Source organism: Cupressus sempervirens, chromosome 9 (genome assembly GCF_028749045.1).
Source record: "Cupressus sempervirens isolate cs-2001-9-10 chromosome 9, ASM2874904v1, whole genome shotgun sequence".
In the NCBI taxonomy this organism is placed as follows: domain Eukaryota; kingdom Viridiplantae; phylum Streptophyta; class Pinopsida; order Cupressales; family Cupressaceae; genus Cupressus; species Cupressus sempervirens.
In genome coordinates, this window is record NC_143126.1 from 704,906,893 (window position 1) to 704,934,783 (window position 27,891).

General features: G+C 33.7%; 1 pseudogene; it reads left to right on the plus strand.

The window, feature by feature from the left end:
- Positions 1–12,672: 12,672 nt before the first annotated feature.
- Positions 12,673–27,891, plus strand: part of LOC149540675 (protein EDS1B-like) — a 37,523-nt pseudogene continuing 22,304 nt past the window's right edge.

The following is a 27,891-nucleotide window of genomic DNA, read 5'->3' on the forward strand; positions in this document are numbered from 1 at the left end:
CAACATGTTGAACACTTGGAACATGTTCCACTCCTTCGGCATGATGTTGAACATGCTCTGAAATATTCAAAAAAAGGATACACGTCAAATTGCAATTGAAGATGTTAAATTGTATTCATAATTGCATAGTTAATTTCCAATAGCAAATTAATACCTCCACCACTATAATGCACATTATGGCCTTCGTCATGAGCAGGTTCTATGGTAGGATGTGAAGGCTGCAATAAAATGTTATGCACATTGTTATGCAGTCAATTTACGTTCAAAACTAATACCAAAAAAGAAAAGGATCAACTATTCAATTTCATTTACTTTTTATCTAACCAATTTACTTGTGAGATATCATTTGGTGAACTGGATACTTGTTCAAGGCTTACAGATTCTTTGTGTAGGCGTACAGCCACGACTTTATAGCCTTCCTTCAAGGCAAATTTTCTATCTTCATCTGTGACCTCCACATTGAATTCTGTGCCCTGTATTTTTTGCTTAATATCATCAGTTTGTATGTATGGTTTCACTAGACAAAATTGTTTGCAACATTATATTTAAAAAAATTATTTCATATCATTGCTCCTACTTACAACTCGAGACTGGAGATTCATATAGCCACCAGAGCCAAGTTTGTGTTGGCCAAACTTTTCTAGTCTCGCTTTTGTAGCCACGGATGTGTCCTGCAATCTATGAACAATTTCAAACATCTTAGATTATATATTTACAAATATGAATAATTAGTGCATGATTACAATGTACTTAATACTATCATGACATACCTCTTTTTTCCCTGTGTTGCTTCATTATCTCTATCTTCACATAGCCTTTCTCCTTTGCATCTTCTACTATTTCATTCCACTCCATTGGTGGAATCATAGCAGGACGATTGTACTTTGGGTTATCCTTAAGAGCCCTTCTATATTGATCCCTCACAGTCTTTATATGCTTTGCTGCTCTTTTCAGAAGTAGGCCATTGTCAAAAATGTTTTTTCCAAATTTCTTGTCAAAAGATGCAATGAGCTGATTTTTTAATTCCACAGCTTGTAAATTCCACCTTTTTAAAAACAAATAGATTGTTAGATCAATAACTTTAATATATTACAATAAATGGAAGGAAAGAAAAATTATGTAGCAATGATATGAAACTACGTACCTTTTACGTATGGTGGGTCTGAATAGTCTCAATGTCATATGAAAAAGATGGTCAAAGAAAACATTATTACCTACAGAAACATAAAGCATTTATCAGTCCAAAATGAGTAATATAAAAATAAATTAAATTTACACTTTAAATAAAAACAATTTTAAAACACCTGTAAGCTTTCATTCTTTTAACGGAAACATAGTTTTCTTATTCAGCAATAATGTCCCTTCATATGAACCAGTACTAATCACACGAACTGCTCCAGGAAATGGATCAGCTTCAGCAGTACTGCTCTCTGCTGGTCTATCAATTGAAACATCGTGACAATTAAAGTAGACACAAAATGAATTAAAGCACACTTATGGATATAATAAAATTGAAGAAATTAACTAGCAAAAATGTGTTTTCCTCGAATTCCATTAAGGATTGCATGTCCTATTTTTAACAATCAGATTTTGCAATAGTTTATAAGGATTTTATGAGTAGTTAGTTCAGAAGAATTCATCTCTCATGAATGGAACATATAGCAATCATTGTATCTAAGCAAGGTCTTCACACGAATGCAAAATATGTATGTATGTATGTATGCATGGTGTGTGTATGCATGCGTTTGTGTGTATGCAGGCTTCTATAGACATCATTTAAGCACTGATATGCTACTTCATTGTTCATCAAATTGTAAAAATACATTACAAAATATAGCAAAACAAGGTTTTACCAATTCTAGTGGGCATAGATGAGGATGTCTGCATGCCCCTTGTTGCTGACGATGGACTAGGCAATAGTGGACCGACAACTGAAGGAGGAGTCTGCACTTCATCATGAGCTGAAGAATACAATATTGTTAGCAAAGACATTTGCAATGGATAAAGATCAAATGGAATACTAGCTACAAATGTCCACAAAAAAAAAGTAAGTGTTATAATGTTGATGAAAACAAACAAAGTGCTACTCACATGAAGGTTGTGCGCAACGACCATCACCATGTTCACCATGTGATGTCACAAATGGCACAAATGTCTATACAAGTACACATAAAATTAGAGATCATGATCCATAAGATAGTATAAAATATTTATATCTATTGAACTTCTATTATTGCTTTAGTTGAATTATTGCTTACCTACAAAGATTGGATTCTACGGCCCAATTCTGTTCTCAGTGCCTCTTTCTCCTCACTTCTGTCAGCCTCGATGATAATGTTAACAAGTTCATCAGTGTATCTTTGCTTGATTTTCTGGGTGATGAACATAGGGTCAGTACTAAGGGCGATGTTATGTAGATATGAAGCCCGTATTTGAGATCGCATTTGATCAGCAGTCATTCTAGCTTTTTCCTATCATTTGTGACATCAAATATCAGTAAATTTTCATCAAAAAAAATCCAAAGCCATAAAGAAAAGAACATAATAATACGACATTTTTTTCCATATTAACATTAAAATTTACATTATTTAATGTTTACCTGTACTGAAGGTGTCCAAGATGGTGCATCCATATCGCCCTATGAAAAAAATTAGTAAGTCTTAGAAATCAGTAGCGAAATTAAAGTAATAGACTTACCAAAAAAAAATATTAATAATAAAGTAGATTGTATATGTAAATCATTTGTCTTAAGTTAAAAATTTAGTGTAACTAATGTGTATATTTAAAAAAATATTTGACATGTTCTACTTAATGTTTATATGTGCACATATGGTTTAAAAAAAAAAGTTTGGTCGTACAAGACCCCATCATAGTTGACATTGATCCTAGCTAGACATTTCATTGATCATCACGATCTTCATCCATGTCATCATCATCATCATCATCACCATCATCGTACTTGTCACTTTGATCATCGTCGTCACCACCACCATCTTCATCGTCATCATCATCATCTTTATCACCATCATCATCATGACCATCATCGCCATGATCATCACCATGATCATCACCATGATCATGATCCTCATCAACATCATCATCATCATTATCACCATTATCAAATGCATGACCAAAATCATCACCATCTTCTTCATCTTTATCACTGGGTAATTGTTGTTCCTGATAATCATTTACTTCCTCTTCTACTTCTTCAATTTCTTCTTCTTCAATCACATTATACTTTACTGGCCTTCCTCTTGGGTCATGTCTAACAAAAAATGACCAACCTAGTTTGTGTGGAACACCAAAATAAAACACTTTCTTGCATTGGCTTGGAAGAACATAGGGCTCATCTCCGACTGGCTCAAATGACCTTGTATTAATCATAGTAAATCCACTATCATGTTCAATAACAGTCCTATCAGGATCATTTCGATTCTGTCGTAACCTGAACCATTTGACGACAAATAGAACTATTTTGAATGAATTAAAGTTGTACTCAAGTATATCATCCAAAATGCCATAGTATCAATTTTTAGATTGTTGAGGATGTATGTCAATTCTAGATGAAATATTGGTGACCGCAAAGACAACACTTATCTCGAAATCACACATTTTCTTCGTTTCATCTAACTTTTTTGTGTGAAATTTATAGCCATGGTAGTACATAGCTTTGTGGTGTTTGAACTGCAATTATTCAAACATGTCAAGATTATTTGCATCGATCTCTGATTTGATATTAAACTTATGTGTGATGATTAGTAATCTTATGCGTACCTTTTTATCTCTTAAGCCATATATTAGATCAAGTACCATTTGTGTAACATTGGGATCTCCATTATGATGAGCTTCTTTAACCAATGATACAACACCATCCCATGTTAATGAGCGACCATTTTCTTGAGACTGTTCAATCCATACTGTCATCCAATCAAGATTGTTTGCAATATACAAGTGTAGTGCATCCCACTCATGACCAATTATAAAGAAAACAATTACACTAGTTACAAACAACTTATATATATTGATGATGAATAATAATTATTAAAATTTAAAAAAAAAACTTATAATTACCTCTCAACCTCCTCATTCTACCTTTCCCCGTTAGGTACTCCCCTTCGAATTTGTCATTAGAGTTGGGATCCCAAATGCGATCTACATAGATATCTGCTGCAAACTTTGGAAGATATTTAGTAATGTACACCATGGTTTGGTATATCATATATCCTTTTATCATAGAACCCTCAGGATGTTCTCTTTGTCGAACCAAGCCCTTCATAAATTTCAAGTGCCTCTCAACCATCTACATTGATCTAGCTTGTATAGGTCCACACAATTCAATCTCCTCAACTTGATGTATGAGGTAGTGTTCTTGAGCATTGAAAAATGTTAGAGGTAAACACTTTTGCATTTCACACATAAGCAGTGGAATTTTTCTCTTCCAATATTTTATATCTTTTTTGTCAATTTCTTTAGATGATAACCACCTAAAAGAGATTCAACACACAAAACAAGATAAATGAGATTTCAAATAAAATTTTACAATAGATTTAAGAGAAAAAGCTACAAATCTAAGAAAAAACACTTCTAACCTCGTGTATTTTCCAAGATCATATATAATTTGTTTAATACTATTGTCAAACTGTTGTGGAAGGGATAGAGGTAGGACGAACTACAATCATTAAAAATGATCATTTCAATATATTATTAAATAATGCAATAGGCAGTACATTCAATCTTACAAATATACTATAAATAGAGAACATGACTTACCTTGATGAAGGTATGCCAATCATGTATTTTCAACCCTGGCCCAAAATCACCTTTCTTTGATAGAAGAGTGCTTATATTTGCAGCAAATCCTATTGGAAATTTTGTTTTTCTTATGACTCCTTTTAATGCATCACTTTGTTGCTTTGTTAATAACCAAGGAAGGGCACTTGTATTTATGCAGTCTCCATTTCTATTTGATTCAATGGAAGCTTTTAGTGCATGATTGGATTCATAAATGTCGATACAGATTTTGGCAATTTGTTCTCTATCACGCCTTCCATCCAACATTTTCCATAGTGTCTCTGTTACATTCTTTCCAATATGCATAGCATCAAACAAATGCACAATTGAGAGATCCTTGTAGTACGGTAACCTACTAAATTGAGTAGGATAACTTTTCATTCCTCTAGGAAGTTGGTCATTGATGCCTTGACGACCTTCACAAGCATCAATTATAACATTAGTAAATATAAGACAATATCAAAATACAAATTTTAAACTTCGGACGACAAATTGGATATTACCTCGACAATTTAGTCGATCATATTCCAACTTCCATAAATGAGGTGTCATTCTTCATGGCCTTGATGATGTCTCTTCTTTTCCATTGAAAAGATGTTTTTCAGCAATTCGATACCTATGATTATTGTGGAGAAAGTGTCTAAACTCATCAAACACCTACTTTCTTAAAGTTTTCGAATGACGAGATTTCATCTTCGGACCACAAATTGGACATGCAAATTTTCCCTTTGTCTGAAGACCTAAAAGATCATGTAGAAGTGGATCATGTACAATTATCATGCGCAACTTAAACATTTGATAGTAATGTGTAAGCAATATAATAGACCAAAAATATGTGATATTAACAATATAACATACCACAAAAATGAGTTAGCCCAGGGGCATCATGTATTGTCCATACAAGCATTGCATGGAATTGAAATTGTCGATGTCCTATCGGTCTAGAGATGTCATACATAGTGATGCCATTCCATAACTTCAACAACTCGTCAATTAGCGGCTCAATATACACGTTCATATCTTTAACTTGGTATTTACCTAGCAATTGAATGAACATAAACATTACATTATTATTATGACCATTTTCATGCACTATTTATAAATTAATTTAGATAACTATAAAATGAAAAAAATACCAGGCACAACCATTGACAACATTATGTGCTCCCTCTTTATGGACATCCAAGGAGGAATATTATTGTTAATAACAAAAATAGGCCACACTGAGTAAACAGATCTCATATCTCCATATGGATTGACACCATCCGCTGCCAATGAAAGCTTCAAATTACAAGGTTCTTCTTTAAAATGTGACCATTTTTCTTCTATCTCTTTAAATTCAGAACCATCGGCAGGCATTCGCATAATGTCATCTTGAATTCTATTTTGTGCATGGTAATCCATAAATTGTGCCAAGCTAGCGCACTTGAATAACCATTGAAGACGTGGAATAATGGGAATGTACCGAAGAACCTTGTGAGGCACTTTTTTTGTTATTTGATCTGACCGATATCTACTACTATGACAATTAGGGCATTCTGTTGCAAATTCATGCTGTTTATGATATAGAATGTGATCATTGGGACATGGATGTATTGTTTGATACTTCATTCTAATCTGATCCATAGTGTTAGATAATTCTTGGTACAAACAAGGTAAAATCTTTGATGGTGGTAACAAAAATTCACTAATCAACCTACAACAACAAATATGCATTGTTAATATAATGAATAGTAATTGTATGCTAACATTGAAGATGAAAAAAATGACATACCTTAGCATATGTGACATTGCTACATTAGATATACCATTCATAACCTTTAAGGTCACCAACAACACTATAGCCGAGAGCAGAGTTGTTTGGGAGCCTTCGTATAAGGGCTTGTGTGCCTTCTCAAGTAAAGGTATATCAAGACCATCTTCATCATCATTATCAGATTCACTAGTACCATCATTGTGAGCCTCTTCATCACCTGCCCCAATAACATCTTCTTCAATCATGTCCTTTGGCACATTATCATCTTCTTCCATGAGAGTGTTATCCTCAGCTTGGATATTCACACCTCCATGTTCCTCCAATATGAAATCCACATTCAGCAATGGATGAAAATCATGGCCCCCTTCAACATGACCATGTTGCCTATAATGACTCTGGGCTATTGTGATTAGAATTCTTTGAGTCTTTAACCCTTTACACTTTTTGCAAGGATAATAACATTTATTAGGTTTTCTTCGGAACTGAGCCCACAATGCAGCCATTGTCTCATTTTGTTCAGCGTTCATATTGTCAAGCGTGGTCTTTCTTCACAGGAAAATATATCTGCAAATAAATTGGAAATTTTGTGATTAATGTTTATATCTGCACATATGGTTTTTCTTGATTATTGTTTTTAAATGTAACTAAAATGATCCTATAATTTCTAGAAGGCATAGATGTTTGCAAAATGTGGATTTATAGACAATGTATGTTTAATTATTTCCATCTGAAAGAGTATGTTAATTAGAGAAGGATAACTTATCAACAAAATCAAAATGTTGAATACAAAATATCTACACAAAAAATATCCAGCAGTGTATCTACAAAAATTAGAATTGCTATAATCTGACACATTTAAACCTAGAATATACTGACTACAATTGCATTCAAAATAGTGAAATATTTCAATGCATCCTTGGTCTTTTGGTGAAGTTGAAAGTTGAAATCATCCGTAACGTAAAAAAGAAAATAATAAGTGATTTCCTTCTTATGATAAGTTTGAAGTACTCACATTTATTTTAGTTATCTCTAAAATCATTTATTTTCTAGAGATCTCCCTATGTTCAAATGATTTCATATGGAATGTGGGGATGCCGGCTGGCAGCCCTAAAATTCTATGGCGTTAGCTATTACAGGGCTCATATGATCAGCATTAAACATTAAACGAGTAAGAAATAAACGATTGAGCAAAGCCATTGGATTAAACTAAAATGTTTGTGCTTGTAATGAAGAAAAGAAACATGCACCCACATGCTTCGACTAATTATGTACCAACAAATGCTTTGGTAACTAAGCACTACCACATGTAATACAAAAGTGACATTATTTGTGATCTGCTTGGTTTGTTCAAGGGATTTCAAATAGAGAAGAAATATATGCATACAATACCTAGGTTAGTTGTGGAGAAGTATACAGATATAAATTGCTTTATGGTTGAAACTAATTTGGCATGCATGGAGGTTATTGATCCTAGAGAGATATTTATTCACCATTCTTGGTTATGAGGTTAGCCAAGAATTTCTTGAAAAACATGTTGAGATTATGTTGGTCTCACCTAGAGATAAGGAAGCATAAATATGGGGGACTTATAACGAGAAATTTAGACAAGGGAATAATTATACAAATGATCTAGAAAAATGAAGGTAGAGAAATTTTTGGAAAATATTAGAAAAAAGGAGGGCATTATCAAAGAATAATGGGAAGTGATGAAGAAGGGAAGCAACGTTTCAATAAAGGTTCAATTGGGAAGCACAAGCATAAAACCAATCAAGGACAACATTACGAAGAGTGTAGAGGTGGTAGACACACCTGATATTTTGGCAATAAAAGTTGAGGTTACTCGTCAACCTCACGAGGTTACAAGGAGATCGGACTCCTCCTACTGCTAAGCTACAAAAACTAGCTAAATAGGGACCTACAAGAGCTACAAGGAAGAAGGCAAAGGCATAATGATACAGGGGCATCCAGAGATTCCAATTATTTTCAAGATCTGGGATTCTAATGCACTTTAAATGATTATTTTAATAATGTTGGGATGAGTCTTAGTTTTATATAGTTAATTTAATGATGTAATTGGGGGTTATAAGTTAAGAGTTTTGAATAAACTCCAAGATACTTTACTAGTATCTTTAATATATTTAGAATTATAATGAGTTGGGTATGGGAAGTTAAAAGTCAGTTTTAAGAATTAGTTATTGGGTTACCTTCTTTTGAATATCTTTAGATATATGTAATTAAAGAAACCCGAGAGGAATATATATAATTTTTCTGAATAGTGGTAGTAAGAGAAGATTTGAGAATCAAGGAAAGTGGATAAACAATGTAATTGGGAATGGAATAATGGTAGAATTTAATTCTATTTAGATCTTTTGTTTCTTCATTGTTCTTATGCACATTTCTATGTTCTTAAATTTTTGAATCATCATAGATGGAGTAAACAAATTTTATGGAACTATATTGTATTCAAAACCTACGCTAATTGCTATTTGGTTTGAAGATACTAAATCTATCTATAATTTCTCTGTTCTTACCTTGGTGGCTGGTCACGATGAGTATGAAATGGTTTAACAATAGTTTAAAAGAGAGTTGTGATTGAAGTCATCACCAATTACAATACAATTTCAAAGATCTCAATTTTGTTTTGCTCCAAGTCAATTCTTGGTATCGGTTATTGGTTTCAAGAAGTTAAATGTTTGAATATGAAATTGGGGTATGCTTTATGATACCGGTTTCTTTTTCAAGATTTGGTTTTAGTTCTACACCAGATTTAAATAGTCCCAATTTGGGAACAGCAATAGTCTAGTGTGATACATCGGGTTTCTCTTTAAAATTGATTAAGCAATGATTAAGTCTTAAACATTCTTATGCATTGAAACCCAAAATAGTTCCAGACAAACCGGTCTATGCATATTGGATTGAGTGTAGCCAGATAACGAAAGATGGTTGAACGTTTTCGAGAGACTTGTTGCCACAGTCACAATTAAAAAGGGAACAAATATCATTTGTAATTCGTATGGATGTTAGATTGCATTGAAGGGATTTTTAGATTGGTCACAATATGTAAATTGAATGTGTGTTTGTAATGACAGTGACGCCATTTAGAGGGACCCGAGAGCAATCCATTTTGCAGAGGTATGTCATTGAAGAAGCCATGCCATTGAAAATCTTAATGGTTATATTATACTGATAGAATTACAGGACATAATGAATTTGAAATGGACTTTGCTGAAAGAGTTTATTGTTTGATGGGAAACAATTATAGAAAGATGTTCTAAGTAGTCAGTTGCATTACAATCTATTTATTGTCATTTAGTCCATTTAAATTTTGACTACTCAAAGTTCAAAATATTTTAATTCTCAATTCAAAATTTGGAAAAGGAGTGAGACAATTAAGCTATTGTATTGTATTGGAGACATTATTGTCATCAACAAATTAAAAGTTCTTGTGAATCTCTACTTGATTTTTGCAAAGAAGAATAATGAAACATGCAAATTTGAATCACTTAGTAGATTCTCTGCATCACATAAGGCCCAAGACCCAAGAAAGCTAAGGTCATAGAATAGAAGAAGATAGATAAAGGTAGGAAATTTTTAAGTTAAAATATGAAAATGAGGAAGAAGAAGAAAAAACATCAAAACTCACACAAACTAACATTGAAGAGAAAAAAAGAAAAGAAATGGAAATTGGATTTGAAAAAGATAATTGCAAGGATTAAGAATGAACGAAAATTGGATCAAACCCCAAGATGTAACTAATGATGTTAATTAGTTCTATAACACTGTTAGAAAACCTACAGGGAACATAACCTATTGTTGGATCATAACCTACAACATATTACATTTACCATTGAGCCTATGCAACCTTAGCATGCATGGAATTTTGATCAAGAGAGGATAAGATACTCCAATATTTTATTCTACGGTTAATATGGTCATAAAACACACATCAACAATCCCCACATACAATGATTTTATAGTCTAGATTATTGTCTGGCATATTTGTTGTTGAGGAGTTCTCCGTCCTAGTTATGTTTCAGTGAAGAAATCTATATATTTTATATGTATCAACATTCTTGGAACTTTCTGTGTAATAACTTGGTAGTCATCCCCTGAAAGTTGAAGTTATATTGATGTAAGATATACCTGGCTGGATACTACTGGATTAGGGTTTTTTTCTTGTATTGAGGACTATCATATGTTTACTGCCCTAAACTCTGCCACCATTTAAATTTAAGTAAGAAGGATGCCCCTTGTGGTCCGCAGAAGAATGCCATATTAACCTTCTCCATGTTTAAAATTTTATAGAAAAGCATTTATTGCAAGTGCCAATAACCTTGAACAACTGCATCAGATTTCTCCATGTTCGAAGGTTGTTGCTTTGTAGTGTTCTGATTCTATGAATTGTTGGCTTTTTTGGTCTAGTCCTGTCTCACTGTACATTCCCTAGTCTAGTTCCATGGTTGAAACTAAGTGTTTCCTCTTCTAAAGGGCTTATAGAGAATCTGGTCACATAGATCTGCCTACGAATAAGGAAAGTGTTGGTTTGGGGCCTTCGACTTTGTTTTTCTCACTTCTATCTACAGATATAGGTGGTTTACTGACAGAAGTGAATGTTATCAAATTATTTGTGTGCTTGAAGACATGAAATGGGTTTCCAGGAGAGTTATTTACTATATTTTCCTATATCTTAAAGAGTATTTCCATTTCCTCCATTTTTGAGTCTCCAAGGATAGAAATAGAAATGATAAGAACATAGTTAATGCCATTATTAACATAACATCAAAGCTAACTGATTAAAGTGTAAATATTTAGTGATACAATAAATGCTACAAAAAATTTAAAATGTGGAATTGTACAAGTTAGTGCCAAGAAATTGATTTGATCCTCAAGACATTGCTGGAACTATTAAAAATTGTAGCCTGGTCATGAAATTTATGAGAAGAATTTACCAGTATCAAGAGGTATCAGTAAAAGATGCAATTGCATCCATTTCCCGTTTTAAAACAAGAGCATCAACAAAATTATCCAAGCCTTCACCCTGCATTATATCTTCAATAGGATGATGAGTTATCCCAACTCAGTGATCCGTTACATATAGCTGGACCCACTCTAGGGTCTAACTAATTGCTCTACATTGATGGGTTGATTTGAGATCATAAGAGTGTTGTTATCTAATGAAAGAGGATTCTCTACACATATTAAAAGAGACAAAACCCATGACTACACTAGCAAGGGTCTATAACTTTATCAACATTAAGTGATCTGGCATGAATGCCACCAGCATCAATGTGAAGAGGTTCAAACTTGTGAGCACATTGGATAAACAAAGGTACAATTGATGCAGATAAGTTTTATTTGTGAATAGAATCTGTATTGAAGAAAATGGGGTACATAATTGTTGTATTAGTTTACACAAACTCTAGCATAGCTTTAATTGTGTGAATTAATTTGAACTGTCTCTTTTCTATAATTTTGCCATTCTTTCACCCATTGGCTAAATGGTTTCTTGAAGACTGTACAAGCTTAATTTTTATGAAAACAATTAAAAGTGAAACATAGGGAAAAGAGGCACTGAATAATTGAGGAGCTATAGTCAAAAGAGAAGCCAATATAGTGGGGCCACCAGTATCACAATTGCTTGAAGGCTTGTTTGAACTGGAAGATTCTCATTTTATGGATAAGTGTTGAATAGAAATTATTATGTAATTGTGAGAAGCAAATAATCCATTATCAACTATCTCAATAGCTTTTTTCATTATGATGTAGGTGATGGATGCTTAAACAGGGGAATAGAAATTGAACAAATGTTAGATGAACTGGCAGACTCTCCAAAAAACATTAAAGCTATGGTGATGGAAAACTGGTGCAAGCCAGTGGTTGATCGCCTTTGTAGGGGGTCAGCTGAATCAAAATTGGAAATGGCAAAAGCTCTTGCAAAATTTGATCTTGATGATAGCTGTAGAGAGTCATTAATTGATGCACATGTAATAGAGGCTTTAGTTGACATCCTGAAATCGAGGCAACTTGAATCAAAGCTTGCATCTCTTAAAGCTTTGGAAAACCTTTCATGCCAATCCAAAGCATCAAACCCGCAGTTGGGGAATCCACCATGAAGCTAGCCAATGGCTAGAAGATCACAGCTTAAAATAGAGGTGTCTAGCAGTGAAAAGAAAACTCCCAAACCAATAAACAGAACATTCACGCAAGGCATGTAAGGTGGGAGCCGCTAAGGAAAATTATATGTTACGAATTCCAATCACATTGAAGATGATGTGCTGAACAATGAAAAGAAGGAGATATAACAGAGATAGAACCTTACTATTTTGGCAGAGGTTGCACTGAAGCTGCCAAATGTTGCTGGAACTCACACAGTAAAATGCTAATGGCACGTAATCTTCAAACCCTTCCTCTGCATGTAATGGCGCCACAAAATGCAGTATACAACAAACATTAACCACACAGCCTTTCTTCCGATCACACAAGACTGAAATTAGGGTGCGACAAAGACCTTGTTTTTAATTTTGGGAAAGTGTAAGTTCGTGTTGGTCAAAATTTTGACCAACACGGGCTTCTAGTTAAAAAAATTATATACATTGTCTGCATAAAACGACCAATTTGACCCCATTTTTTTAGATGGTCAAAAATTTTGGTCTAAAAATGGGGTCAAATGTACTAGTGATTTGATTGATGAAGAGGATTTGATCAAAAGATGTAACAATAGCACCTAGAGGAAAGGTTGAGTTATGATTATGTAAAGGAGTACAAGAATTAGTTAAGATAGTGAGAACATGATGTATTGATAATCTACTTAAGGTTACAAAGGTTGGTTACAATAAAAAAAGTTTAGAAGAATAAGTTACACAAAGTTTTTCTGCAAAGCTTGACCGAGTGGATAGTAGGTGCTGAGCAAAGTTAGTTCAAGCCAAGAAGAAAAGTAGTTGGAGTTGAGTAAATGCTTATTCTAGTGTATGTTGAGAAGAATAGTGGATGCTGAGTAAAGTTTAGTTGATGTCGAACACTAGTAAACTTCAGTTCATATGTCGAGTGATTCTATAGAGGATGCCGAGCAATGTAGTATGTGCCAAGCATCAAAAGCTAAATAATGCCGAGCTATTATATTATTTTAAAGATCATGAATTCCATGGATTTGAGCCAACAAGTTTATTTTTTTGGATTATGTGAACCAAGTGGAAGATAGGATTGATGAGCCGGAGGCACAGAATTCAAGGTAAACCATTGTTAGGAAAATTCAAAGAGGATTGAAGGAGATGTTTCTAGAAGATATATGGAATGTGGGGTAGATTCATTGCATCTTACCTAATCCATCTAAACCCTAAATTGGAAGATGGAGAACGAGTGGAAAATGATCTTAAATTCCTATTTATGGGAATGATTGGTTAGAAGCAAAGGTTATCATGTGCAAGAACCTAAGGAAGACAAGGAGTCAAGGGTTTTGCTTCATCAAGTGACCTAAGAGAAGAGTCTGCAATGGAATGTTAAGCAAGAACACTTGAGGATATGAATTCTTGAAGGGTGAACAAGCTATCAAATCTATAATGAATGAAGGCTAAGTAGAATGGAGGACTAAAATAGTGATCTATAATCCTCAAATAGAGTTGTAAGTTGTTATCAGATCCAAGCCATATTGTTACTCTCTAATAATTATATCAGTCTAGGGTAAACTTTTTGGATTAAGGTTGACCTAACAATCATTTATAAATCCTTTAACTAGGTGACATTCCAAGTGAATGGTCTAAAGTCCTCTAACAAGGCTCACTCCTAACAGTGTGATTGAAATTCTTTAATAGGATCACATTTAACAATGTGTATTGTAACCTTGAGCAGGGTTGGCCTTTCATAGGGCATCACTTCAGAAGAGTGAAAAAGGGTAGCATGTTATTGGTGGTTTTTTCCAAATTGGTTTTCCATGTAAATTATTGTGTCAAGTCTATTGATGAATTTTTTATGTTTCATGTTTGCATTTCTGCAAGTTGATTTGATAGTAACCTACCAGTTTTAAGTGATTGCATAATCTTATGAATGCATGCATAAAGATAAATGTTTTATGGGTTCTCTAAGCTATGAAATTTTTTATTTATACATCTAGACCTTGGATAACTGATTCAACCCCCCTTTTAGTTATACTAAAGTATTCCAACAATTGGTATCAAAGTTATTTGCTTAAGAGGACTAGTTTGAAGGTACTAGAAGCACAAAGATCAAGATGTCAAAAAGAGATGTACCCAAGCTTAATAGAGATAACTTTCCTGCATGGAAAAGTTTGAATCTACACCTTGGAGGATTTGGAGATCATGTACAATCTACCATTACTATTGAGCATATTGATCATGCTGGTGCCCCAATTGCTAAGGATATGAAAAATAAGAAAGAACATAACCAGGCAATGTTGGAGATTGCCTCTGCCCTAAGCTATGCCGAATTTGATAGTATCAAAGGTCTTGATAGTGCAAATAAAATGTGGGATGCCCTAACCACTATCTATGGAGGAGATGTGAATGTTCTAAGAGCCAAAACTTAGAGTCTTAGAGGTAATTTTGATGATATGAGAATGGAAGAAGGTGAAAATATTGCTCAATATGTTGAAAGGATAAAAGAAGTTGTTAATGCAATAAGAGGAGCTACTAGTAATATAGATGATGATACTGTACTAAGTAAAGTTTTAAGGACATTTTTGCCTATATATGCTATTAGAGTTTCTAAAATTTAAGAATTGAGATGTATACCAGGGAATAAACTATCACTTGAAGGTCTGGGAGGTAGACTCACTACTTTTGAGTTGTCTAACTTTGATAATTAAAAACCTAAAAATATTGAATCTACTTTCAAAGCTAAGGTGTCATTAAAGGAACTTGATGAGAATGAGAAAAAGAAGAAGACAAATTATGTGTCTAGTGACAATGATACAAATGAGGAGGATGTAGAACAAATTGAAGCACTACTGGTAAGAAGATTCCACAAAGGTAAAGGCAAGTTCAAAGGTAAATTATCTATCATTTCTTCCAATTACAATGAGGTTGGTCATATTACTACTAGATGTCTAGAGAAGAAGAACTACATAGGTGGTGACAAATACAAGATTTGAAGAGATGAAGACAACAAGGACTCCAAAGATAAAGGCAAGAAGTCTTGCTATATTGCTGAAGACGAAACACGAGATGAATCTGATGAACATGATGATGAAGTGGTGTATTTTGCAATGAAGGATGAATCTAATGAAGATGAGGCAGTTCTACTTCTGACTTGCATGAACAAGAATGATAGATGGATCATTGACAGTGGGTGTTCACATCACATAACTAGAGACAAAAGTAAGTTCATTACCCTGAATTTTTATGATGGAAATAGTGTAAGATTTGGTAATGATGCACCTTGTTTGATAAAAAGAAAAGGTTCTATCAAGTTCATAGATAAGATTTTATGTGACAATGCTTACTATCTTGAAGGATTTAACTATACTATGTTGAGTGTGTCACAACTAAATAATTTGGGATGTAGGGTTGAGTTTGAAAAAAAGAATGCTAATATATATGACATTGATGAAAAATTGATTGTAAAGGGTGATCAAACTAGGAGTAATCTATTCTATCTTGATATAGAGGATGTTACTTGTCTAGTTATAAAATTTGATGATGTACAACTATGACACAACAGGTTATGTCATGTCAATTTTGACAACTTGGTCAGTATTAGTAACATAAGAAAAGTTAGAGGTTTGCCTAAGTTGAAGAAGCTTGATAATATAATGTGCAAACAATGTTAGTTAGGCAAAATGAAAAAGTCAAGTTTTAAGAGTAAAACTCATACTTCTAAAGGAATACTAGAGATTGTTCATACTAACTTGTGTGGTCCAATTGATGTGCAAAGCTACAAAGGATATAAGTACATTATGCTGCTTGTTGATGATTATTCTAGAATGATGACAATTATGTTTTTGAAATAGATATCTGATGCTTTCCAAATGTTCAAATGGTACTTAGCAAGAGTTGATAAGGAAACAAGTAAAAGTATGAAATTTTTGAGATCTAATAGAGGATAATTTACATCAAATGAGTTTGAGATGTTTTGTAATGATAGAAGAATCAAAAGATAGACATTTTTCCTTAGAACCCCTCCACAAAATAGAATGTCTAAAAGGAGGAACAGATCTATAATGGACTATGCTAGAACACTCATGATGGAGAAAAATGTTGCTTTCAAATACTAGAGAGAAGTTGTAAGTACAACTATCTATACCTTGAATGGTGTACAAGTTAAGAAAGGTACTCATTCAACACCTTTTGAACTATGGTATGGATACTAACCCAATGTAAAATACTTTAAGGTACTGGAAGCAAATGTTACATTCTTAAATTTTTTAGGAATGGTAAACTAGATGCAAAAAGTGAAGAAGATATATTTCTAGGAAATTCCACAAGAAGTAAAGCTTATAAGTGTTTAAATACTAACACTAACAAAGTTGTGAAAAGTGTAAATGTGAATTTTGATGAATATACAAAAGTATATGAGGCTGAACCTATGAAAGAACTAGAAGAATACGAATCATTTGCATAATTTTATGAAGGTATGCCTGCTGAAGAAGATGCTACAAATCAAGCTACAAACCAACAACAAGTTTTAGTGACTACCAAGTCACCTACAATGAATGTTGAGTTGCATTCAGATGTCACGTTATAGAATGAAGTTGAAGCACATTCTGATTTTGAGATCAGTGTACATGAAAGAGATACTGAGCTACTTGATAGAGATGTACATAGTGACTCTAAAGTTGAAAGACAAAATGAAGAAACTAGAGCTAAACCAAGATTGTCCAAATATGTCAAGAAACATCCTCCTCCTCTGAAATTATTGGACATAAAGATGCTAGACCAATGACAAGAAATAGATTGAGAAATGATACATGTTCACTGAGTATGAAGAAACCAAAATTAGTGAGAGATGCTTTAGAAGATGTAGACTAGAGCCAAGCCATGGAAGAAGAGATTAAACAAATTGAGAAAAACAAAACATAGACTCTAGTTCCTACACTAGAAGACAAAAATGGGATTGACACCAAATGAGTATTTAGAAACAAGATAGATAAAAATGGTGAAGTAACAAGGAATAAGGCAAGATTAGTTTGCAAAGGATATGCACAAGAGGAAGGAATTGACTATGGAGAGATATTTTCTCCTATTGCTAGATTGGAAGGAGTAAGAGTATTACTTGCTTATTCTACATACAAAGGTTTCATAGTTTATCAAATGGATGTTAAATCTACATTTCTAAATGGCATATTAGAAGAAGAAGTTTACATAGAACCACTAGAAAGATTTGTTGATGTTAACAATAAGAACATGGTATGTAGATTACACAAAGCTCTTCATGGTTTAAAACAAGCACCAAGAGCATGATATGAGAGACTTCATAATTATCTTGTGAAGATTGGATTTGAAAGGATTGATGATAACAAAAATTAATACATGAAGACCAAAAAAGGCAAAGGTATTTTGTTATCTAAAAATTTTGTTGATGATATCATATTTGGAGGTCAAGATGCTTTATGTAAGGATTTTGCAAATCAAATGAAGCATGAATTTGAAATGTCTATGTTTGGAGAGATCAATTTCTTTGTGGGTTTGCAAGTATATCAGATGAAATATGGTATATACATCACTTAGTCAAAATATATCAATGAAATACTAAAAACTTTTGGATTGAAGGATTCCAAACTAGTAAGTACACCTATGGTGATAGGACACAAGTTGTCAAAGAATGATGATTTAGCTGAGGTGAATAAAACATTGTACAGGTCTATGATTGGAAAATTACAATATGTAGTTCATAACAAACCTGACATTGCATTATCTGTAGGGATAGTTGCAAGATTCTTTGCTAATCCTAGAGAGAATCATTTGATGGCTATAAAGAGAATAATAAAATATTAGAAAGGAATAGAGGAGTATGGTCTATACTATAAGAAAAATGAGAAATTTGAATTAAGAGCCTACACTGATGTTGATTTGGCTAGAAACATTGATAATAGAAAGAGCACCAGTGGAGGAGCATTTTTCTTAGGCAAGAGGTTGGTTACATGGACTAGCAAGAAACAAAACTGCACCTCACAATCTACTGTTGAAGTTGAATATGTTGTTGCTGCTATAAATTGTACAAACATTGTATGGATCAAACAATTACTCCAAGGTATGAAGGAAGAGATCACAGAACTAGTAACACTTTATTGTGATAATACAAGTGCTATCAATATATCAAAGAATCTTGTGATGCACACAAAAACTAAGCACATTGCAATCCAGTATCATTACTTGAGAGAATTAGTTCAAGATAAAGAAGTGAAAATGGAATATGTTTATACAAGACAGAAAATTGTTGATATCTTCATAAAAGTATTGCCTAAGGATGCTCATGAGTATCTAAGAGGTGAACTAGGGGTGATCAAAGGCTAAGTAAAAAGAGGAGTGGCTTGCATCAAACAAGTTGATGTTCATATGTTACAAATTAATACAAAGGATCTTACTTTAGGTGCTACCTAAAGTAATCAAGGAGTTGACACTTTAGATCAGTCACAAGTATGGTGGTAGAGGGAGAAACTGGTGGAGCTTATATCTGCATGTTAAGATGATAAGTCTTTGGCATTGTTGTCAAAGAGGGAGAGTTTTACTAATCACAGGGAGAAATACATCAAAGGAAAGATAATTTCTAATCAAGGGAATGCTCATTGGAGAGAATTTTCATCTTAGAGGGAGATAGTTATTGATCAAGAGAACAAAGAGGGAGAAATCCTAACATCTACCTAGTAAGAGGGAGATATATAAGAAGAAATTATGACAGAGTTATAAGGAAGAGTTTTGCAACCTATTAGAAGATGGAAGTTGTTGAAAGAGGGAGAGATTTCAATGCAAGGAATTATTTTCTTTTTGGTATTGTCTTACCATTTTAACCTAGTCAGTTTGGTTGATTAGTTTGGTTTCCCATCAATGCCAAAGAGAGAGATTATTGATAATAGATTGAAAAATAGTACAAAGAAGGAGATTGTTACAAAGGGAGATCATTGTTTCAATCATTGTTTTGTCACTGATGTCAAACCAGCTATTTGTTTTTAAGACAATTGCTTATGATTTAAGTACTATCACTTATTTGATTGATGGAGATGATTTGATAAAAGGATGTAACAATAGCACCTAGAGGAGAGGTTGAGTTCTGATTATGTAAAGGAGTACAAGAATTAGTTAAGATAGTGTTAACATGATGTATTGATAATCTAGTTAAGGTTACAAAGGCTGGTTACACTAAGAAAGTTTAGAAGAACAAGTTACAGAAAGTTTGTCTACAAAGCTTGACCGAGTGGATAGTAGGTGCCGAGAAAAGTTAGTGCAAGCCAAGAAAAAAATTAGTTGGAGCCGAGTAAATGCTTATTCTAGTGTATGTCGAGTAGAATAGTGGATGTCGAGTAAAGTTTAGTTGATGTCGAGCACCAGTAAACTTTAGTTTGTGCTGAGTGATTTTACAGAGGGTGTCAAGCATCAGAAGTTAGATAATGCTGAGCTGTTGCATTATTTTAAAGATCATGATTTCGATGGTTTTGAGCCGACAAGTTTATTTTCTTGGTTATGTGAACTAGGTGGAAGATAAGATTGATGAGCTGGAGGCACATAATTCAAGGTAAACCATTTTTAGGCAAACTCAAATTGGATTCAAGTAGATATTTCTAGAAGAGATATGGAATGTGTGGTAGACTCATTGTATCCTACCTAATCCATCCAAACCCTAAATTGGATGATGGAGAATGAGTGACAAATGATCTTAATTTTCTATTTATGGGAATGGCTGGTCAAAAGCAAAGTTTTTCATGTGTGAGAACCTAAGGAAGACAAGGAGTCAAGGATTTCACTTCATCAAGTGACCTAATAGAAGAGTCTGGAATGGCATGTTAAGCAAGAAGGCTTAAGAATATGAATGCTTGAAGGGTGAACAAGCTATCAGAGCTACAATGAGTGAAGGCCAAGCATAATAGAGGACTGAAACAATGATTAGTAATTTGCAAACGGATTTGTAAGTTGTTATCAGATCAAAGCCTTACTATTACTCTCTAATAATAATATCAGTCTAGGGTAAATCCTTTGGACTAAGGTTGACCTAATAGTCATTTGTAAATCCTTTAACTGGGTGACATTCCAAGTGAATGGTCTAAAGTCCTCTAACAAGGCTCACTCCTAATAGGATGATTGAAATCCTTTAACAGGGTCACATTTAACAATGTGTATTGTAACCTTTAATAGAGTTGGCCTTTCACAATGCATCACTTCAGAGGAGTGAAAAAGGGTAGCATATTACTAGCGGTTTTTCTCAAATTTGGTTTCCACATAAATTATTGTGTCAAGTGTGTTGATGAATCTGTTATGTTTTATATTTACATTTCTGCAAGTTGATTTTACAATAACCTACAAGTTTTAAGTGATTGCATAATCTTATGAATGCATGCATGAAGCTAAATGTTTTATGTGTTCACTAAGCTATGAAAAGTTTTATTTATACATTTGGACCTTAGATAACTGATTCACTCCCCCCTCTTAGTTATTCTAAAGTATTCCAACATCACCTCCATAGTGTTGATCTTTATAGTTCATCACGATCCACACAACTTGGTTACATGGAGAGTTCAACCTGACCTGATCATATATTTGGCCCTTTTCTTGCAGATCAAAATGGTTTCCCCCTTCTGCTTTAGAGTGTTTTGTGGCAAGATTAATGTCTAGGGAGAAACTAACAACTTTCGTTTCATGTAATATTACGATGTCGACATTCTTTTTCACTTTTATGAATCTCTTGACCATATTAAGTATTCATGTGTATGTTGTTCATTGCTTTATCTTTCTTTGATAACAAGTTGGTAAAAGTTTATTAGTGAATTCTTATGATTAAAAGAGTTTAAGGCCTTGCTCAAGACCGATTTCAATAGAAAGTAATTATTACAAGTTTGTAGGTCTAATAGTATATCATCGCATCATTGAGTTGAACTTGGTCTTCATTTTCGATGTGTGAAATTAATTAGCTATGGAATGGGCTAGGATTAACAATGACTTTATATATGGTTAAGGATAATTTGGATTTGAATTGTAATTAATAATAGAAGAAATTGGATTTGATTTATAGTAAAAATAAACAATATAGACCTACAATATAAAATATAGAAGAAAAATATATTTAATTTAATTTCAATTATCATTATAATGATATTTACCTTTACATAATTCTTTTTAAATATAAGCATGTTAGGGAAAGTGTAGTAGTAGCTCTTATAGCTATTTTCGCGCGAGTGCGAAGTCTAAACTATACATTAGATGAGATTTTGTTTCTTGTTTTGATTATGTATGTTTTTTTAGCATCAATGTTTCAGATTATCCTCCTTGATCCAACATCAGAATGAGAGCATGCAAGAATAAAATAGCAAAATACAATGGATTATAGAGGGTGATTTGAAACATTGATGCTAAAAAAATATACAAAATCGAATCTAGAAACAAAAGCTCATTTCAAATAGATTGTGGAAATCTAATAATGTTAATATACATTAGTTTTCATTATTTATTTTTGTTGTCTCCTTATGTGACTTAGCCACTTAAAAACATTTTTTAGCAGTATTAATTATGCTCTTTATAGAACTAATTAAATATTGAAGGTCAAAGTATCCCCACTACCTAATTAAAGATATCTCAATAAACTTTCCTTTTTTGTTCTTTGAATACTTTAAAAATAATAACTGAATAATTAAAAAACACAAAATACGACTATTATTTTCTTTTAGGGCCCCCTAGTGGGCTATGCTTTCTATCAAACAATAGTATGTTAGTCAATTGTATTAATATGTGTTAGTAATTTACAAACACTTATAATTAAATAACATAATTGCTAACATACTATTGTTTATTATCAATATATTTTTAACTATGATGCAAATATGTTGCTGCTTAGACAGTACCATTGTTTGTAAGCAATATGTTTTTAAACATGGTGCAAATATGTTGCTTCTTAGACAGTGCCTCATAAAATATCCCTCTTCATAGAGCTTCCATCTGCTTGAGTTAATTAGTTGAATTCTCGCTTCCTCATACATTTTTTCAGACAACATATAATGGAAACTTCAGTTGACCATTATGATAGTATGTTCTAGTAAATGCCATTTCTGAAGGACCATTTTGTATGTAAAGCTTTCTGTTAAAGCATTTTTTTGTTGTTTTTCTCAAGTTTCTTCTTGTTTGTATGGGGTGAAGGTACAAGGATCTACTGAAGGTGAGATGTGCTGTTTCCAAGACTGGCAATTACTTTGAGGAGAGCAAAGGAGACACAGTCATGATAGGCTTTTGTGGGTCTTTAGGTGCCACTGCCTTCAGTCAAACGACCACCAAATTTGGAGAGTGTGAAATCAATGAGAATAATGGGTATTTTAGTTCCCTGGTACATTGGAGTCCACCAAATGGTAAAACCCAACAAGCACTTGTGCACAAAGAGGCCCTCAACAATTTTTTACTTGTTTGGAGTAATTCCGACCTTGAAACGAAGGTTTGTAGTCATCAAAATCAGTCATTTCTAGATTGTATTTATGTTTTTTTACTATAAGGGTTTTGACTCTTTAGATTAGATCCAGTTAGTCTGTTTGAGCCTTTAGATTAGAATCCAGTAAATATGCTTGAATCCCGAGTATAAGGATGATTTTATTGCAGTGTGTTTGAATCTTTCCATCTACAGTGCCCCGAGTTTCATTAATGATTAGTAGATTACCGCATACAAAAGAATCAGCCTAGCTAGTGAAACCTCATGTTGATGAAGGAAAAACGTTGGGAACATTGCTAGGGAAACATTGTAGTGCATTCCATGATTATTTATGCTTTCTGACTGCCTCTTTGAATCTTTGGATTACAATGCAGTAAATGTGCTCAAATCCTGAGTTTAAAGATTATTATATTTCAATAAATGTGTTTGAATCTTTCCCTCAAGACCCTAAGTTACAGCAATGGTTACAACATACAAAAGGACTGGCTCAACTAGTGTAAATTCCTCTTGCTCAGGGGAAAACATTGCAATGTAGCGACTATTCTCAAGAATAGCTATGGCCGAGTTGCCTGGTCTGACTTTTCAGATCGAGGAGAAAACAGAGCCTTTTGAATGAGGGCTTCCATTTATATTCCAATTTTCAGTTTTTAGAAATGAAGATTGCTAAGAAAACATTGTAGTTTATTTCTGACTAGTAGCTATGGCAGAATGGGCTTACTCTACGTGTTTGATATGATCTTTCCAACCAAGATTGCAACTTTCCAGGCTATTCCAATCTATATTCATTTTTAGATTGTTTAGCTCATCATTTGGGATTTTAATCGAATTCTCAACTTATTCTTGCAGGTTGGAAGGGCACTTGAAGCGAAGAACACTGTTTTGTTCACAGGCCACAACCTTGGAGGTGGGATGGCTACTTTGGCCACACTTGCAAATTTGGAGAAATGGGGCAAGGGAGCCCCTGTTTATGCCATCACATTTGGTTTTCCCCTGATTGGAGATGAAATTCTAGCAAGAGCAGTTCGTAGGCAGGGGTGGGACAAGCATTCTTTGGTAGTCATGCCATGACTGAGTTTATCTTCAGACAACATCACTTTCGCTTTATCATTTATATTCAATTCTAAAGACTCTTATGAATTTGTACTTGGAATTAATTAAACCCTTATCTTGTTCCTGCAGGTTGCAGAGGCACTTGCAACAGGAAAAACTGTTGTGTTCACAGGCCACAACATTGGAGGTGGGATTACTAGTTTGGCCACACTTGCAAGTTTGGAGAAATGTGGTAAAGGCCCTCCTGTTTTTGTTGGGTATATATGTGAAGTCCAATAGTCTTTCATTTATTATTCACATTTATTATTGTTTCCTTCAAATTATTTGTCTCTTCATTTCTGTTGAAATTCTATATATATGTATTGGAGGTTCATTATTTCAGATGGTATTCGAAGAGCTGGAGCTACAGCTGTGATGTAAAGTTCAGACTTTAACATTAATAAGAGATCTCACGTAGCCACAATTTGTAGTGAACCACGATAAAATCGTATATTTGTGTTTTTACTCTGTCTTGCTGTTCTGTTCTTTCTCAGTTTTTGCCATCACATTTGGATTTCCCCTGATTAGAGATGAAATTCTAGCCAGGGCAGTCAGGAGGCAGGGGTGGGATAATCATTTCTTCAATGTTGTTTCCAAGAGTGATGTCTTTGCTAAAATTCTGCTGGCTCCTTGTGAATCTGTGTGTACCCATTTGGAAGCCCTGCTGTCTTACTGGCAGAAATCCGCAGAGCTGATGAATGGCGATGATGCAGATGAAATCATGGAGGAAGACCTTCCTGCAGGCGTGGATTTTCATGAGTATTTACGCACTGTTCTGCGTCATGCTTGTGTGGTGGTTAACTTCATGACTGTTAACAATATGGAGCCTACAAACAAACTGACAGAAGGTCTGAAGACTGCAATCAAGTTGAGCCCTTACAGACCGTTTGGGTTTTACTTGTTTTGGTCTGACAAGGGAAAACTTTGTGTTGAGAACTATGAGGCCGTGTTGCCATCCTATTTTATCCCTTGGCTTCTTGTAAAGTTTAAGCTTTTATCTCAGATCACACTGGGTATGGGAGAGTCTTCCATGGCACACAAGCATCGTCAATTTGGAAGGGCTGCAGAATATTCCATTGTCACAAGGTGCAACACTGACTTCTGCCATGGAAGTGCAACTTGATGCACTTGGACTCGGCATTCAGGTAAGCATCCTGACATCATACATCTTTTCGATTGTCTGCGAACCAAAATAAAAAGCATATTTTTATTTAGAAAGAAATTTAAAAATATATCATATAAGAGTACTATTGTTTACATATAAATACAAATATGTTTATTTCTACATTTTTTTTTAGAAAAAGAGGGGGAAAAATTTATTAAGAGAGAAAGGATTATAACAAGGAGAGCTCAACAAGGAGCTCTATCCTGAGCAACAAGTTAATCAAATTCTTGCACCATCTCAAAGAGAAGTTGCCCCCTATCCATAATATTTCAGCCCGGAGCATGACCAAAAGCCTATTTGGCTAAACAATCAGCAGCTCTGTTCCATTCACGATGAATGTAAGTAAACCTAATGAACTCAAGAGAGGTACAAACAATGGTCAGCTGCCAACTAACATCCTCAAGATCCTACGAGGAAAGCAAGTTCACCACTATTTGGGAGTCAGACTCACAAATAATCTTGCACCATCCCCGCAAACAACATTGTTCCACAACATATAAAATGGCTTGAGCCTCCATGAGATTGTTAGTGTAATGACCCTTATGCATTGAGAAAAAGAATTTAATGTCACCAGAATTGTAATGAGCCACTCTCCCAATACCAGTAGGGCTTTGATTCCCCCATGGGAATTTGATTCATAATGTAACTGTTTATCTCTACATTTAATCAACAAAGAAATTACAATTTCATAGTTTCACTAAAATTCAATAATTCACAATAACTTTCATAAAAACATGCACCCTTAGATGGTATGTAATTGGAGCTAAGTGACATCATACTATAAGCTTTTTATATATTTACAACATTTAGTGATACATCTATAATTCTTGTTGGAACTTGCAACTTATCCAACAGTTGAAGGAATCATTTATTCATTATTTTAGCACAACCCTTTAATAAATAACTAAATTTTCTTGGACTCTTAGCTTATCCTAACATTTTACAAAAATCCAAGAGTTTTAGGAAATACATCAACCATGTTGTCATTTGTGCGTCAATACATCAACTCTATCTTTTACGATTGATATCTCTTTTGTAAAAATTGATATCAAGTTTCAATATGTTTTGATCCAGCAATATGCATTGGATTGTTTACCAATTTGATTGAGAACATTGATTGTCACTCTTGATAGATACTAGTCATCCTTTCTTTTCTTTCATATCTTCACAAGTAGGCTTAGTTAAACAACTTCATAGGTAATGCTAAAAACACTCGGCTTTAGTGGAGGACAAGAAAATAATCGATTACTTCATGTTACTCCAAGACATCATTTTGATCCTATATTAATGATATTTCCAAAAAAGGATTTCTATCATCTTGAGATCTCACTTGTTGGATCAAAACTTGAATAACTTGTCAACTCAACATTTAATGTCAAAGTTAATAGTTTCCTATAAGTATTGAATTACTTTATGTGTTTCTTTCTAACGAGTCTCATGAGGTTAAGGTGTGAACCAACTATAAATGCTAGTTGGATACATGTATGTAAAGTAGGGATATATGACTCACTAGGTATTGCATGTAAACTAGAAGAGGAGGCTTATATCCCATTTGAATTACTAGAATATAAAGCCACCAAGTGATAATTATGATTGACTAACACTTTGCTCAAGGAGGGGGCTTCTATTTCTTTGCTTCTAATAAATGATTCATAAGGTGGTGAGTAGTGTTTATAAGTGAGTGGTGGGGAGATGAGAAGTGCTTATAAGTTATTGTTAGGGTGATTAGAAGTATTAGGCAATTGAGATCTAGAGACAAACTTCTAATAATGATTGCTATAAAAAATTTAAAACTGTAGAGCATATATAAATGAAAGGGAAATTGTATTGTGTGTCTGTGCTTGAAATTTGGATTGACATAAAGATAACACTATTGAGCAAGGTGGCCTAGTCTAGAAACCAATTCACTATTTGAAAGGTTTCAAAATCTATTGTCTTGGGACTCTTCATGGGGTTCCTAGCAAATTTATGCTGATTTTGGGAGGACAAGTCACCCCAAAGGGCCAACCCCTAGGTTTTTTTGATGAGATTACAGATCTAGGTATGTGTCTGTCTTCCTTCTTGATGTATCTTGATCAAGACTTGTAACTAAACCTTGATCTACACACAAGAAAAGAAAAATGGTGTTTGGGTCTGTCAAGAGGGAGTTGGAACTAAAGAAAGTACAACACTCATGAATTGAAATATAAATCTTAATTAAAATCCTTAAGCATAAATGCTTAATCGAAATGATTTTACCTCAAATTTATAATGTAATTCTATGAAGATGATTCTTCAATGTGTTGATGCAAAACCATGATATAAAACATCATTAAATCATAAAAATAATAATTGAAGATGTCTTGTTGAAGTTTTCTTGCTCCTTGAATTAGATATGCTCTTGAATTTGATACCTTGTAGATGAGAATGAGATCTTGTGAGGTGTAGAAATGAACTAAGAAGGAGTCCTTATATAGGGATCTCAAAGTGAAATCACTTTTTCTCTTACTTATAAAAATAATATATTCACATTAATGGT